This window comes from Hyla sarda, chromosome 12 (genome assembly GCF_029499605.1).
Source record: "Hyla sarda isolate aHylSar1 chromosome 12, aHylSar1.hap1, whole genome shotgun sequence".
Lineage (NCBI taxonomy): Eukaryota > Metazoa > Chordata > Amphibia > Anura > Hylidae > Hyla > Hyla sarda.
The window spans coordinates 10,941,530-10,959,578 of record NC_079200.1 but is presented as its reverse complement, the minus strand read 5'-3'; the positions used below and the strand labels follow the sequence as shown (position 1 = coordinate 10,959,578).

General features: G+C 46.2%; 1 long non-coding RNA gene across 3 annotated transcripts; it reads right to left on the bottom strand.

Moving 5' to 3' along the window:
* Positions 1 to 11,074: 11,074 nt before the first annotated feature.
* LOC130296568 (uncharacterized) lies at positions 11,075 to 17,821 on the bottom strand. 3 transcript variants are annotated; one of them, XR_008849236.1, is made up of 6 exons: positions 15,945 to 17,821; positions 15,749 to 15,817; positions 13,858 to 13,936; positions 13,660 to 13,763; positions 11,956 to 12,086; positions 11,075 to 11,310 (listed from the first exon to the last, which is right to left on the bottom strand). It is a non-coding gene; the product is annotated as an uncharacterized LOC130296568 (long non-coding RNA). The 3 variants fall into 3 exon arrangements; XR_008849235.1 differs by lacking the exon at positions 13,660 to 13,763; XR_008849237.1 differs by lacking the exons at positions 13,660 to 13,763; positions 13,858 to 13,936.
* Positions 17,822 to 18,049: the final 228 nt, after the last annotated feature.

Here is an 18,049-nt window from a genome sequence, read left to right as displayed (position 1 = left end):
TGCATACGATTGGATGTTGACTCATGTGCATATGATTGGGTGTTGACTAATGTGCATACGATTGGGTGTTGACTCGTGTGCATACGATTGGATGTTGACTCATGTGCATATGATTGGGTGTTGACTCATGTGCATATGATTGGGTGTTGACTCATGCATATGATTGGGTGTTGACTCATGTGCATATGATTGGGTGTTGACTCATGTGCATATGATTGGGTGTTGAATCGTGTGCATATGATTGGGTGTTGACACCCCTCCCGTCTGGATGTACTAGTTTAGTTGGAGGGCTGCAAAGCTGGTCCCACAAATGTGGCTGTTGTGGTACTATTTCTAACATGCAGAGAGGGTGTGTTTGTCAAACCCTTGTTTGATATTGTAAAAGTATTCAGAAATTCACTTTTTTAGGGTCCTAGGAGAACGGTCTACATACTGTTTGCCACAAGGGCATTGTATGATGTTTATCATGATTTTGCTATTGCAAGTGAGGAAATCTTTACAGTGGTCCCTCGAGTTACGATGGCCCCAACATACGTTTTTTTCGACATACGATGGCCATCGTATGTTTAAGTAAGTATCGACATACAATACTTTTTGCGGGGCCATCACTATGATTTTACTTACCGTTGAGGGCTGCGGGGCGCCGTGGTGCGGGTTGCCATGGTGCGTGATGCTGTTGTGCGGGTTGCCGTGCTGCAGGGTGCCGTTGCGCAGGAGTCCTCCTCTTGATGCTGATTGGCGAATATGCAGTCATGTGACGACGTCACGTCACATGACAGTGATGTCGCCAGCCTGCGTCTACGCCGCCATTTGAGGAGCGCCGCCCGTGAGGAGAAGACGTGAGGAGCTGGTGAGTATGACTTCATAGCTCACTTACGTGGCAGAGTCATTAACCCCTCACCCTGCGGCAGCATTAATGCTGCCGCGGGGTGAGGGGTTAACGCTAGCGCTGCAATGGGGTGAGGGGTTAACTTTACCCCTCACCCCATGGCAGTGGTAGCGTTAACCCCTCACCCCGCGGCAGCGTTATCGCTGCCGCGGGGTGAGGGGTTAACGCTACCGCTGCCATGGGGTGAGGGGTTAACTTAACCCCTCACCCAATGGCAGCAGCTGGATAACCCACTCTCCCCAGGACATAACAGCAGAGCCCCCAGGCCTGAGCACAAAGTCCCCCACCCCAGGCCTGGGCCAAAACTCCCCAGGCCTGGGCCAAAGACCCCCAGGCCTTTGCAAAGGACCCCCAGGCCTGGGAAAAGGACCCCCAGGCCTGGGCAAAGGACCCCCAGGCCTGGGCAAAGGACCTCCAGGCCTGGGCAAAAGACCCCCAGGCCTGGGCAAAAGACTCCCAGGCCTGTGCACAAAGCCCCCCAGGCCTGGGCACAAATCCCCCCCACCCCAAGCCTGGGTACAAATCTGTACTTTGTGTGGTTATTTTTACTTACTTTGGGTTGAAATTTCACGGACTCAGGAATCAATTACCAGTTTTCCATAGAGATATGTACTCAACATATGATGGTCTCGGGGCTCCGGAACCAACTACCAGTTTTCCATAGACATATGTACTCAACATATGATGGTTTCAACATATTATGGTCCTTTTGGAACCAATTACCATCATATGTTGAGGGACCACTGTATTGCGTAGGTGGCGTGATTCGAGGTTGAAATTATGAATTCTGTTTCTTAGGGAAAGATGTAATGTTGCAATTGTTACATAGCATACATCAGTGAAAGCCTTTTGACTCTACTAATGTGGATTGGTGTTTGGTGGTATGTGATGTTTTGGTGGGTTTTGTGGTGGGAGCTAATTTTAAAGGAGATGTCTGGTGCGGACTTTTCCTATTCCATCCTGCACTGGCTGCAAAAAAAAAGAGAAAACAAACTTTCACTTACCTTCCTAATTTCCCCCAGAGCTCTGCAACAGCTGATCAGTCGGCGGGGCTGTTTACTTACTACTTCCCTTAGCCCTGTACATCACACGGCGCTTCAGCCTATCACCGGCGGCAGCCATGTCCCGCCTCGGCCGTTGATAGGCTGAAGTGCCGTGTGACGTACCGGGCTAAAGGAAGTAGGTAGTAGACAGCCCGGCCCAGATCAGCTGTAGCGGAGCTCCGGGGGAACGTAGGAAGGTAAGTGAAAGTTTGTTTTCTCCATTTTTGCAGCCCGGGCAGGATGGAATAGGAAAAGTCCGCACCGGACATCTCCTTTAATGACAAGTTTGGGGCTTTGGAAAAAAAACTATTGGGGCTTGGAGGGGTAACGATGTTCCTATTGTTTTTTCTATTTGTAATAAATGTCATTGTTTATTTATAATCCTTTTGATTTGTCGGTGGGCTGTGTTGAATGGTATAATAAGTTTTGCTGTATGGTTATCTGTTTGTGTCTGGGAAGCAATACCCACAAAAACTCCCGGAAGATTCCCTAAATAAAGCAAGACAGCAAAACAGCAATTCCTTCTTTACATCCAGGCCACTTCCCCAGGCACAAACAGATAACCATATGTCTCTCTCTACTGCCACAAAGGGGCACCTAGCACAAACAGTGCCTTTTCCACCTATTGGAGCAAACCACATCACCCCAAAAAAGGCCACCTGTGCCCGTCAGGAAACTGGGACCAGTTCCCCCAATCAGAGAGTCCCAAAAAACACTAGGCAAAAGGCAGCATCAAAATGTAGAGCCTCAAAGGGGGAGGAACAGATAACTATGGTGATGGACAATAGCGACTCCAGAAGCTCGTACGTAATGGGGTGTCTACACTCATGCCTGACATAACCCGTCTGCCACCCTTTCAGTGCCTGCTGGATGCTAACTAGAAAACTAGAGAGGGCATCAGCAACGACATTGTCATCACCTGGGACGTGACTGGAACAGGAATGAAACCAAATATGGAATTCAAGGCAGATAAGCACCAAATGTCGAAGCAAGGCCAACACCGACCAACAATGCCGTTGTCAGTCCAAAAACCAACTTTACGATTAGTAAGCCTGGAACTCAATAAGTCAACTGCCACCACTATGGGAAACAATTCCAGCAACAGAAGGTTGTGACACCATCCCCTCTCCCAACACTTAGAAGGCCACTCCTCCGCACACCACTCATCTCCCAAAATGGCCCTGTAATCACAACAGCCCTCCACGTCTGTGAACAGGGACATCTCACTGTTGGTAACCTTGCTGACTGCCACAAAGTGCACTTGTTATATATAGTGGTGTAAAAATTCAGCCCACACCAACCGACCTGCTTTTATGGAGAAAGTAAGTTGAATCCGTGGATCTGGTCAACGAGAGACTATAAGACCAAGAAGAGACTGAAGTGACCTTTTGAAAGATGTTTAGGGGGGAGAATGGGACAGAAAAAAGCAGATGAAAAACCTGTAAGCAAAACCATCCCACAAGGACTCTGCATCCCCCCATTGGGATACCTGGTGAGCCAAAGGGACATCTCGTCCATGCTCATCAGAGCCCTTCCCATCAGTTGAACCAGTGGACTGTTTTGGCGCACTGGAGCATCAGATCACGGCATGCGAGCCTACAATAGAGGAGCACTCGTGCTTGTACTTACACAAGCCAAAAAATGACTGACCCCGCAGTGTGGTACTGATGGGTTGTGGCCCCTGAAGGAAAGGGAGAGGATTTCTGAGTCATTATAAGCCATATCCACACATCAGTGGTCTTGACTCCCCATCCTACCTCTGGCTGAAGGGACAAGCAGTGCCAAAATTCCTCATCATACCACCACCAGGCGCTACCCCCATGTGACTTGTGAACACTATAAACCGAGTCCATGTAGACGAAAAGCTCCAAACATAGTTCAGGATGCTGTTGGCCCATAATGGATGCCAATACCGCAAAAGCCTGTAGCTAGTTATCCATGGTCTTTGCTACACGAGGCGTTCTGTCCAAAGGCTTCTCTGCATTGGGCCTACACTCATTATAGATGGACAAAAGGGACCAGATATCACTTTTACCGATTTTCCCAAGTTTTCATTTTAATCTCTGCCTCTGAGTGAGCGCTTAGGTGGGGGATCCCACAGCTGCAGTGGGGGAGCCAGGCTCCAAATGCACCGATAAGGCCTTAAAGTCAGCTAACAATTCCTGAAACCCCTCCCAGCGAACAGACACCTCGCATCAAACCCCGACACCAAAGGCTCCCTCCTCACCCTGCTCTGCCTGGAGCGTTGATACATGCTAGAAGAGGACCTGGATCTCCTCGAACTCCCTCGGTTTAGGAGTCAAGGAAATTATGACAGCCTGGCAGCAACATCTGAAAGACCCAGCCGCTCGGCCACAATCAGAGCCCAGGGAGAAGGACCTAGAGGGGGACTGGCGATCACAGCCCCACGACCTCCAAGCGTGCCCAACCCCCTATGTTTCCAATATAGAGCAGTCCAGGTTTCTTGTCCATAACACCATGGCAAACAAAGGTAACAATGTCTAGCTATAAATGACAGGACACGTAATGGGTGACGTGACAGTATATTTGCTTCTGCTAAGCACCTGGAAGTGGTTTGAGCAGATACATGAGTGTGTAATGAAGAGATAGGGGTGTGTAATGAAAATAGGGTGGTGTAATGAAGATACAAGGGGTGTAATGAAGGGACAGGGGTGTATGATGAAAAGAGGGTGGTGTAATGAAGAGACAGGGGGGTGTAATGAAGGGACAGGGGTGTATGATGAAAAGAGAGTGGTGTAATGAAGAGACAGGGGGGTGTAATGAAGGGACAGGGGTGTATGATGAAAAGAGGGTGGTGTAATGAAGAGACGGGGGTGTTATGAAGGGACAGGGGTGTATGATGAAAAGAGGGTGGTGTAATGAAGAGACAGGGGGGTGTAATGAAGGGACAGGGGTGTATGATGAAAATAGGGTGGTGTAATGAAGGGATAGTGGTATATGATGAAAAGAGGGTGGTGTAATGAAGAGACGGGGGTGTAATGAAGGGACAGGGGTGTATGATGAAAAGAGGGTGGTGTAATGAAGAGACAGGGGGGTGTAATGAAGGGACAGGGGTGTATGATGAAAATAGGGTGGTGTAATGAAGAGACAGGGGTGTAATGAAGGGATAGTGGTATATGATGAAAAGAGGGTGGTGTAATGAAGAGACAGGGGGTGTAATGAAGGGACAGGGGTGTATGATGAAAAGAGAGTGGTGTAATGAAGAGACAGGGGGGTGTAATGAAGAGACAGGGGGTGTAATGAAGAGACAGGGGGTGTAATGAAGGGAAGGGGTGTATGATGAAAAGAGGGTGGTGTAATGAAGAGACGGGGGTGTAATGAAGGGATAGTGGTATATGATGAAAAGAGGGTGGTGTAATGAAGAGACAGGGGGGTGTAATGAAGGGACAGGGGTGTATGATGAAAAGAGGGTGGTGTAATGAAGAGACAGGGGTGTAATGAAGGGATAGTGGTATATGATGAAAAGAGGGTGGTGTAATGAAGAGACAGGGGGGTGTAATGAAGAGACAGGGGGTGTAATGAAGAGACAGGGGGGTGTAATGAAGAGACAGGGGGGTGTAATGAAGGGACAGGGGGTGTAATAAAGGGAAGGGGGTGTATTGAAGAGTCGGGGGGGTGTAATCAATGGGCCACACGTGTCTGGATGGTGGACTGGGAAACTGTGGGAGCTGCTCGTACTTTTTCTGTGGATCAGTCCTTTCTACTGGTGATCTGTCTGGAATCATTTCACTGTGTGTGACGATATAACCTCTGCTCCCAATACCGCGGGCAAGTCATCGAAACAATCATCCTACTTCTCTCATCCTGTCAACTGGGCAAAAGGTCTTTGAGCCTCTGAGAGCCCTTTTTTTGGGAGCATTTTTACATCTTCTTCTCTAATCCGACCCCACGATAACCATTTTCATATCTCTATGACGAGTTTTGCAGCAATGCTACATTTCTATCTGGGCGCATTATGTTTTTTTTTTGTATATTAATTAAATGTTATTTGCATAAAAATGGAAAAACCACTTTACCTCCCTGTATTACCGTGGGTTGAAGGCACCATTCTCCACAGCTAATTTTCTTTTTGTTTTCTGCTCGATATAATGAGTTGTTTATATCTGGGATATTTCATTTTCATCAATTTCTTCCACTTACCGCTTTCGCAATTGCTTTGCCCTCGGAGCCGCAATCACACCAATTGGTTCTTTTTGCTCCCGGTACATTCCTTTCTACCAATAGACTTAAATAAAGCTAGTTTATTTTTGTATATTGTTTAAAGCAAATTGTATCTACTATATTTCTGGCCCCGGGCTGTCCCTCGCTGTTTCGTATTTTCATTTCCCTCGCTGCACTTAGAGGTTTACTTTGCTTTTTGCACATAACACCTGCTGCTATGATTAAAATACCGCTATAGATTCTGGCTACTGTATCTCTGGTTCCGTAATTTGTTTCGTGTGTTTAGGTGGAATCAAATCTATTTGAGGACAAAACACCCTTCCCCCCAACAACAATGATTTTTTAATGTGCGTGTGGGTGGGGGGTGCAGGGTGATTTATTGTACATTAGTTTACATATTCATACAGTAATAAGGTTAATAGCCCTGATTATGTTTTTTAGATGTGTGTAACACCGTTCGTCTCGACCGGTATAAATAAACATTTCGTAAATGCTGCGTATGTGTGAGTGCACAGCAGGAGCACCGCTCTTTGTCGCTGCCTTCACTTTAGAAGGGAAAAAATCTATATACTTGACGGCTGTTAAAAGATTTAGAGACAAATAAAAGCAAAACAAATAATGAAAGCTAAAACATTTTTTTTTTTTACTTCAAGGAAAACAAAATCACCTTTAAAAAGTTGGATTTAAAATGGAATTTCCTTCCCTAAATTTATATAGGAATAAAATTTACAAATGAGATGTCTTTAAAGTGTATCTGTCATATCACAAAAAATAACGCTTCTATATGTTCCTCACTAGGTCATGCAGATGCTTTACATGTCTTTTTTATGTGTCTAGCTTCTGTATTTTGCTCAAATCCCTCTGTTCTGCTGCTCACTCATTCTGACATCCACTGGTCAGGAAGGGGCGTGTCCGTGCCAAGCACTGGGCCCGCCCTCACTCACCATGCATTCACTTCCTCCCTGAGTCTGCTGTGCTTGGTCTCTTCATCCAATCACTGCAGGCTGCTCTGTAACCCCCTCCTCTCTGTTTTCATGCTGCAGTCTGATAGGACAGGAGTGATCACAGAGGAGTGCTAGTCCCGCCCTCAATTCCTGGACTTTGTCACAAACTGTGCTTCAGCCGGGACAAAGATGGTGCTTGTGCCAGACAGGATTATGTTCTGGATGGTATGGGGACCCCTAGTGGTCTTTTTTTAATAAGCCATGATTATATAAAAACATTTTTTAATTAAGTTTAAGGTTAATGTTTTGTCATCTTTCTAATTGATTAACCCCTTCCCCTTTATCTTGGTTTAAACCCTTGGTTTAACTTACCAACTAAACTTGCTATGTACCATACAATATATTGTATTATGAAATATAGTTATTTTACTAGCTTTCTGTGGTCTTTTATGCTTTCCTTCTGCTACTGATGCAAACTGACTGCTCTGTTCTCTCCATTGCCCCCCTTCTTGTCTGGTGAACTTCTTGTAACAGACTTCCTGTTGCTGCTGAACACTCTAGCTGAGATTTCAGCCAACTCTATGTCCCTCCCACCATACCTTCTTGAGTATTATCCGCCCACTACACCCACAGGAGCCTCCCACACAGTGGAAGGAAAAGACTATTTGCTGAAATCCCAGCTCGAGTGTACAGCAAGACCTGGAAGTGTATTAACAAGGAATGACTTTTCAAACTACAGAAGTTTATTTTCCTTAAGTGATGCTGTGCCGCATATCCACATGCCCACTGGAGCCAATAACTAGCCTCGATGTTCACATGCAGCACATGCTAGCACCACTACTGAGGCTACTGATTGTTGAGCAATGACGTGTCGTAGGGCATGAGATCACTGCAGGCCAAGACCAGCAGGGACCACCAGAACATCAGTGGATTTATTACGAGAGTTGTGTTCGCATTAAAGGGGTACTCCACTGCTAGACATCTTATTTCCTTTCTAAAGAATAGGGGATAAGATGTCTGATCGCGGGGGTCAGGCCGTGATCTACCGCAGCACCCAGCGTTCTAAAAAGACACCGGGTTCCTGCACCGGGTTTGTTACATGACGACCACGCCCCCTTGTGCCATCATGCCACGCCCCCTCCATGCATGTCTATGGGAGGGGGCGTGCCAGCCGACACGCCCCCTCCCATAGACATGAATGGAGGGGGCATGGCATGATGTCACGCCCTCCGGCTCGGAGCATTCTGAACAAAATGTTCAGAACGCTGGAGCACCTGAGTACCCCTTTAACTCTCGAACAATGGCTGAAGCTAAAAGTCGAGTCCAGTTCGGGACGGCAACAGACATGATGTCGCCGATACATTATCATTTGTAATTCCGCACTCGTACACAGTCCCATCTCCTCTTTCTGGACTGTTCACCGTTGCGAATTCTATTTTGTATTTATTCAGTACTTATAAAATCCTTGATTCCACCTTGAAAGAATATCCTTATAAAACCCGAAGACTCGTCTGCATTAATCCCCACGAAAGCCGCTATTTATTTAATGAAAGCTGCATCATTCATAAAGTTATTTTTCTTATGATTACAGGTCTAAATCCTTATTAACATATTTACCGGGAATTACGTACTATAGATTTTTCTCTCAATCCTTCATAGTGTGGAAACATTTTCTACTTTTTTTTTTTTTTTCAATGGAAATTTGTCACGTAATTCCACAATGAATTTTTTTTTCATTTTTTTTTTCTATATCCCATTTAACTTGCTCCTGCTTTGTTTAACACAGCTCTGTGCTTAGCCTCTGACTGTCCTTCTAGTTTAATAGCTTTCTGCTTATCTCACCTTCTATTCTTCTTCAAATCCCGGCTGTATCACAGTTCTTTCTAATCCACCTTCTCAGTTTAGAGCGAACAAAAAAAAAAAGTAATATTTCTTTCTATATATAATTTTTTTTTAATTATTTGTTTTGTTTTTATGACTGGATTTTAGCCACCTAAAATGTAGAGAACCATAGGAGCAAATCAACTCCAGAATTCTTTAAAGGGGTACTCCACAGTTTGAAGACTACTGTCCTATCGTTTGGGGCTAAGAGGACCTTCATTAAAGGGGAACTTCAGAGGAAATTTAAAAAAAAATTTTATATACAGATTTGTAAAATACTTTTATTACAAAATCTTAAAGGGGTACACTGATGCTCCAGGGATCTGAACATTTTGTTCAGAATGCTCAAGGTTGGAAGACGTGAACGTGATGTCATGGCCACACCCCTCATGATGCCACGCCCCCTCCATTCATATATATGGGAGGGGGCGTGTCAGCCGACACCCCTCCTCCAATAGACATGAAAGGAGGGTGTGTGGCCGTGACGTCACAACCACTGCCGTAGGAACCCGGCATTTGTTTAGACTGCTGGGTGCTGTGAGAGAACGCGGGGGGCCCCAGCAGCGGGACCCCCTCAATTAGACATCTTATGCCCTATCCAAAAGAGTACTACTTTAAAGGAGAACTCCGGAATAGGAAAATTATAATCCATACTGCCAGCAGTAAAAAAATAAACAGGTACATACTTTCCTTCGCTCCCCGGTGCCTCCGGTCTCCGCCGCGATCCTCTTCCTGGTTGCCGGTGGTCGGCTAGTCATACTGCACTCAGCCAATCACCGGCCGCAGTGAAGTCCCGACTCGGCTGGCAATAGGCTGAGCGGCAGTGTGAGAACGCTTCAAGACACACAATTCTTCACTACACCGGCACCTGCTGCTGGGACCGAAAACGTCAGACTGCCGCTCAGCCTATCGCCGGCCGAGTCAGGACTTCACTGCGGCCGGTGATTGGCTGAGTGCAGTATGACTCACCGACCACCGGCAACCAGGAAGAGGATGCGGCGGAGGCCGGAGCCGGTTACCGGAGGCCCCGGGGGAGCGGAGGAAGGTATGTACATCTCTATTTTTTTTTACTGCCGGCAGTATGGGGGACAATTTTCAAATTCCGGAGTTCTCCTTTAACCCTTCTAGTGCTTATCAGCTGCTGTATGCTCCACAATAAACTTAATTTGCTATGTCTGTGCTCAAGCCTCCAACTTCCCTAGATCCCTAGGTTATCCTCCTCTGTGGTGATCACCTCACCTAAACTCTAATAGAATTTTTTTTTTTTACCCTAGAAAGGGGATTGCAAGACCTGTTTTCTGCTTCTCAGTGCAGGACAGTACTTATTATATGTGCCCTTTCTGCAAAGTATGAAACTTCGAAAAGCAGAATAAACCGGAAAATCTAGTATGCTACACAGAGTAGAGCAGCGTTTCCCAACCAGGGTGCCTCTAGCTGTTGCAAAACTACAACTCCAAGCATGCTGTGGCTGTCAGGGCATGCTGGGAGTTTTAGTTGTGAATAGAGATGAGGGAAGTTCCAGTGATTCAATTCGTCATGAACTTCTCGGCTCGGCAGTTGATGACTTTATCCTGCAACAATTAGTTAAGCTTTCCGTTGCTTCATTGGCTGGAGATTCTCCTAGGACTGTATCCACCTTTCCAGCCACTGGAGCACCTGAAAGCTGAACTAATTTATACAGGATAAAGTCATCAACTGCCGAGCAGAGAAGTCCGTGACAAATCGAATCATTGTAACGCTCATCTCTAGTCGTGAAACAACTGGAGGCACTCGACAACTCGAGTCATGTGTAGTTTTAACATTACTTTTGAACCCTGTGATTTAGAGGTTACCTCTTCATCCAGCCACCAATGGTTTCACGGTGGAGATGAGCTAAATAGATCCTCTCCGCGAAACATCTGACACCAATCACATAAAGGTTATATATATATATATATATATATATATATATATTTCTAGAACCAAGTGGAACATTTCCACTCACAGAAAACAAAGATCAATTTAATTGGCATAATGTTCCCTTAATAAGAACCGGTTGCAGACTCTCACGGCATCGGGATGAAGTGGAGGCTTACAGACAAGGCGGTCTTGCCCTTTGTTAGTACAGACGGCTGTGACTCTCCAAGAGTGAGAAACTGAAGATTTATTGAAGTTGAACCTTGTAACAGCTTTAGAAAATATTATTCGAAAAATTCCATTTTTTATTTATTCTTTATTTTTCAATATTTCCAAACATATTCAGATAAATCAAACTATCCATATGCAGCGGGTACAACGACCATGGGGTCGAGCGACAGAACATCATATCATGTAGAAACACAGTCTAGCGCAGTGTTTTCCAATCGGCGTGCCACCAGCCAGCAAACAAAACCTGAAAATTGAACAGATTAAACAAATTTAAGAAGGACATAACCAGCGTAACAGGCCGACTTCCATCACACAATCAGTGCCAGATAAACCCGCCCTAGCGGCACCAATACGAAATGAGCAAGTGCCAAAATCGGAAGAAGGTACTCCAAGCTTGTCTAAACAGCATTTAAAAAAACGCCTGAAACTGATATTGAATGAGATGATTGTCATCATAATGTAATAAAAAATGTTAACCCTCCCACCTGATACTTAAAGGGGTACTCCGCCCCAAGACATTTTATCCCCTATCCATTTAGACCCTCCAGCGCTTCCGGAGCAGTAACAGGTGGGTGCTGCGTGCTATATTGCAGGGATCCCCAGCGGCGGGACCACCATGATCAGACATCTTATCCCTATCAAAGGATAGGGGATAAGATGTCTAGGGGTGGAGTACCCCTTTAAGGTCTGCTGGATGGAAAAATGTTTGGTAACAGTGGGCCGACATCTCAATTTTAAATGAAAACTAACCACCACAAAGCGCCTGCGAGTCACTAAGGCTGAGATACCTGTCCTAACTAATACAATTCTGTGACTTTCAGACGGAGACCATTGTGAGAGACTGCGTCCCGGTTTCCAACCACGGACAACCACCCCCTCCATGCCTTACCGTGTCCAGACCATGTAGCTGACATCCCCGAAGCCGTAATGAGAGGCATTAGGCCTTCCTCACCACGTCCCATAGGAGAAGAGTGCACAGAAGTCCTTCCAGGGCCGCCTCCGGGCAGAAAGCTCAAAACTCTTCAAAATGAAAATGAGAAAGAGCATCAGCAACCACATTATCCACTCCCATAACATGACAGGATCAAAACTAGGTGTTATATTCAAGGCTCCGCAACACAAAATGGAGCAACAGAGCTAAAACGGTAAGGGGAAAAGAAGTGAAACAATGGACAACACTAACATTGTCCCTGTGAAAATTCAAACCCACTTGTCATGAGAGGACCCCATCAATCGGCCCCCACTTCTATGGGAAAAAACGGAAGCGTCATGTTCCGGCAATGGCCCAGATAATGCCAGTCCTGCGGCCATGCCTTTGCACACCACTCACTCTGGAAAAAATCTACTAAACTGCAAGATCCCACGGTGTCTGTAGACAAAGAAACCTTCCAGGACTTTTTAGGGGCAGAATACTAAAGAGAAATTAAAAAAAGAAATGCATTTCCTCTGATGTCACTACCACAGTGCTCTCTGCTGACCTCTGCTGTCCATTTTAGGAAAGTCCAGAGCAGCATATGTTTGCTAAGGGAATTTTCTCCTGCTCTGGACAGTTCCTAAAATGGACAGCAGAGGTCAGCAGAGAGCACTGTGGTCAGGACATCAGAGGAAATGCATTTCTTTTTTGGATTTCTCTTTAGTACACAGCCCCTAAAAAATACTGGAAGGATTAAGATTTTTTTTAATAGAAGTGATTTTCAAATCTGTTTAACTTTCTGCCACCAGTTGATTTAAAAAAATGGTTTTCCACGGGAGTACCCCTTTAAGAAATCGCTTGTACTGGGCAAGCCAAACCGTCTATCCCTTGCAGGCGTATCCAAGCCCCCTGTCCTAATTGATCTGTTTTTGAGCAACAAACCACCAATTAAACCAAAAAATTGCAAAAAATTTCGTCGAACAACAGATCCCCAGGGCCCAACCGAGATGGGGAGGGGGGGACCAGTTCTCTGTTCCAAAAGGCACTAAAAAAAAGACAGACAAAAAGCAGCGTCACCTCATAATCGGACGCGCAACAAAACTTGGTGAAGGACAGTAGGGATCGCAAAATAGTAACGGGACCCCTATACTCCCTGCGCACATACTCCCAATGCCATCCCTTTAAGGCCTGCTGGATGGAAAAATGTTAGGTAACATTGGGCCGACCTCTCAATTTAAAATGAAAACTATCCCGGCTAAGCACCTGCGAACCACTATAGCTGATATACAAAAAAGAAGCTTGCAGCAGCACTCTTGGTCAAAAAATGGAGGCTCTTAGCGCACTTTTTGATCATAACATGTCCCCCATCCACCACGCGGAGGTGGCCTCATTTCGGATGGGACCCTAACACTAATTTCACTCACCTCTGCTGGGCATATGGCCTCTGACTCAGGGGCGGATCCAGAGCCTAGTCTCGGGAGGGGCACTATTAGAGTATTTTGTGTTGGCGGACAGAAAGGTGCTGCTTAAGGAACTTACAATATTATTAAATTTATGATACAGGGATATAGGTGCCGATTTTTTTTGGCATGTTGTGATGCCCACGGTGTAGCATGTTCCAGTATAATAATCAAATATACCAATTACCACAGAATGGGAAAGCGTTAAAGAAGTTTTTACCATTTTAAAGTACAGCTCCAAGCATGACCTAAGTAGTGGTGAGGAGATGCTGGGAGTTGTTGTTTCACCCATCATTACTGCAAAATTTACAAGTGACTCCAGCTCTGATGGGACAGTCAGGAAAATACACAATGATATCAGCGACTACAGGTGACGTCTTCTCTATAGTCTTCACTTGTCTAATTCATATGTACATACCACCGGGTCCAGCTAAATCTTCTCTCTGCAGAATGTGACGCCCAGATGGCTCCTCACTATGTCAGCGGATTCTGATCCTCTATATGAAAACAATAATTATTATAATACTGCCAAACACCGTAATCTTTGAATATAATACTGTCACACATCCTCTGAATATAATTTTGGCATACTGTACCCTCTGAATATAATACTGCCTCACACTGTACCCTCTGAATATAATACTATTACAGACTGCGCTCACTGACTATAATACTGACACACAGTGCCCTCTGAATATAATACCGCCACCCACTTTGGCCTATAAATATAATACCGCTACATACTGCGCCCTCAGAATACACTTCTACACACTGTGCCTTATGAATATAATACAGTAACATACTGTAGCCCATAAACCCCCCCCCAACCTTCACACTGTACCCTCTGAATACAAAACTACCTCACACTGCTGAATATAATACTACCACACACTGTGCCCTCTGAATTTACCCATTCCACACACTGTACCCTCTGAATATAATACTACTATACACTGCACCCTCTGAATATAATACTACCACACACTGTGCCCTGTAAATATATTACCTCTACACACTATATATATATATATATATATATATATAGTATAATATAATACTACCACACTTTGTTCCTGAATATAATACGGTTACATACTGTAGCCTATAAAAATCCCCCCCCCCCCCCCCACATTATTGTGCCTCATCATGTCTACATTATCACCCCCACCCCTCAAATTACTGTGCATCATAAGATATGGGGGGGGGGGGGGGGACGATGAAGCAGACCTAAGGCACAGTGATTGGGGAGAAATGTAGACATGATAAGGCACAATAATTGGGGGGTTAAAAGGCTGATATGATTCATGTGAGTCTTTTAACCCCCACATTATTGTGCCTTATCATGTCTGGCCGCACCACTCCCCCTTCCCTTAAAAATCCCCCACCCCACCGCTCCCAGACCATACAATACCATACCCCACCAACCATACCCAGCACCCTCGCCTCGGCTCCGCATCGCAGTATTGCAGCTCACCAGGCACGGGTGCGTTCCTCTATATGCCGGGGCTGCTCTTCCAGGATGCGGCCTGAGACATCACGTCAGCGTGAGCGCAGCTCCACTCCGACGTCCATCACAAGCTCCGCCCACACAGCTCGCTGTGTAGATGCTCTCCTCCTCCTCCTTTCTGGCGGTCCGCAGGCAGTGGAGGCACGGCTACCATGATCGTAAGGCAGAGTATCGCCCGGCACCTTGGTCAGGTTATCACCCCACAAGAGTCTGCGGTCGGCCCCCCTACCAACGCTACTGGGTTAGGGGATAGTGGAGCCGGGGCTTGCAGCTCCCGCTCCACAATACTATTGTACGGGAGGGACAGCAATCTCGGGGGGGGGGGGGGGGGGGGGGGGCGCAATCGCCCCGTTGCCACCCCCCCCCCCTGGATCCGCCACTGCTCTGACTGGGTGACATGCTGGATCCACCATCAATTTAAAAAAAACTCCTGTGAAACAGGGGAGGGGTGCATGGCTAGAGAGGGTGCCACTCACCCTAAATTGCACAGGAGAGGCCACCTCCGCGTGGTGGATTGGGGGACACGTTTTGATCAAAGAGTGCGCTAAGAACCTCCATTTTTTGACCAAGAGTGCTGCTGCAACCTTCTTTCTTGTATACTCTGTATTTGCCACAGCAGCGTGCACCCGTGTATTAGGTAGTTGTGTGTGCTATTTTTCTTTTTGTTAAGGCTGAGATACCTTTGTCCCCAAGGGACAACTAATACAATACAATTCTAGTCGGAGGCCAACGTGAGAGGCTACGACCCGCTCCCCAACCACGACAACCACTCCATCCACACCATACATTAGGCGTTCCTCACCATGTCCCATAGGAGCAACAGACACAGAAGCCCTTCTGGGGCGTCCTCCAGACACTGAGCTCGAAACTACTGAAGACAAAAACGAGAAAGGGTATCATCAATCACATTATCCATTCCAGGAACATGACAGAGCTAAAACGGGAAGGGAAGAAGTTAGACCGTTGATGCAATAAACAAAACAAATATGCAAATATACCCTGGGTTTAAATGACCCAGGGGCCTCTCTAGGACATAGATCCCACAACGTCTTGTAGGTGCAGCGGACAGAAGTCTTTCTAGGGCTTCCTCCGGACGCCGAGCTCGAAACTCCTGAAAACAAAAACGAGAAAGTGCGTAAGCAACCACATTATCCACAACATAACAGCTAAAACGGGAAGGAAAGAAGTAAAACGGATAATGCAATATACAACACTAACATTCTCTGTGATAATACAAACCCACTTGTCACAGGATCGGACACAGAGCTCGAAACTCCTGAAAAAAAAATGAGAAAGAACATCAGCCACCACATTAACCCCTGCAGGAGCATGGTGGGATCGAAACCAGATGTTATATTCATTCAAGGCAACGCAACACAAAATTGTGCAAAAGGCCAAAACAGGAAGGGGAAAAAAAAATAAGCGAGACCATTAATGCAATGAACAACATCCACATTGGGGTTTATATACTAAGAGTGGAGTGTAGGTTTCTTTGTGGGTTTTGATTTCCAACTGGTATTTTCCCAAGGTATTTACTAAGGTTTCCCTACATTTTGCACTTTTCCCTATGTTTTGCTTTTTTTACAACTGTCCTGATCTGTCGGGTTTTTCTCATCTCAAATCCACCACATTTTCTGTGGAAACCATAGTAAATACCACGCCCACTTTATCCCATGGCCATGCCCCCTTTTCAGGTTTTTCTTGTAAAATGGAGGGTTCTATTTTTTTTGGTCGCAAATTGTGCTGCATGAGACGTGCGACAAATTTGGGCACAAAACCCAACAAAAAAGTAGGGATCACGTTAGTAAATAAACCCCATTGTCTATGAAAATACAAACTTGTTTGTTACAAAAGTGAGAACCCCATAATTCCACCGACACAACTATTGGAAAAAACTCAAGAAGGTTTAAGGTCCGACAATGGCCCAGATCACGCCAGTCCTGCAGCCATGTCTCTGCATACCACTTGGCCTGGAAAAAGCTTCAAAACTGAAAGATCCTGTGTCATCTGTAAACAAAGAAAGTTCGCTGTAAACAAAGTGCATCAATGCCGCAGTCGTCCCCGTCCCCCCCCCCCCACAGAAGAAGGGGCTTAATCTTTTAGGGGGACCTGTCCTCTTTGCTGTACACCGGCATCAGGAGAGCTCCCCACCAGCAGCGGCCCCGGAGATATCTCCACCCCAGCCAGAAGCCAGGACTGGAAACTCTCGTCAGCCAGGACCCGCTCCTCGTTGGCTGCAATTAGCACCCTGTCGGCATTGCTGCTGCATCACTTCCAACTGTGCCGGTGAGGCTCTGACGAAAAGGGAGCCCAGGGGGGTGGAGGGAATTGGATGGGTTAAATAAGCCAGGGGAGTCCCTAAGCCATAGGTAATCTCCCCCCCCCCCCCCTTTGTGAACAACTACACCCATCAGACCCCTAACCAACATGAACCAGCTCATTCTGATGCACCCCAGAACCCCAAGCCCCAGCAAAATGAAACCCACCCATCAGCGCAGAAACCGCAAAAAAGTTTCATGGAACTTCAGGTGCTGCCTCAGGAACAGCGCAAGGAATAATTCCTCCACAAAACAACTCTAGGTCACCACAGAAGGCTCCCGCCTCTTCTCTCTGCAACTGCACTGCTTTTCAGGAGTGGGGGAGCTTGAGGAGTGACCACCCGTTGCCAACATTGCCGCTGAAAGGACCAGAAAGTCCTGCGAGCAGACGCCTGGAGGAGGACCTGTATGGCGATCTACGACCCCGCCTGGATGGCCTCCAGGAATCACGGGCTGCACGTTTGTGGCTGGGCCACTGCATAACAGCTGGTGGGACCTGAAAAGAAGCACATAAATGCTCAGAGGAATTAAAAAAGAGGGTTTCCGCATCTGAGCCGCCAGAGTGAGTTGGGGGGCAAGAACAATGGAACATTTGCAAAGAATACCACTGTACCATACAATCCAATATACATTAAAGAAGTGCACAATATCTAAATCCAACATACTTAAAACACACAAACACTCACATTAACATTTTTCAGTTCTTACAAACATGTGCAAATTATCTAAAACTGCTGTTTGCGAACCTTGTTTTCTGAAAAGGCAATCACAATGTCCTTCATGTC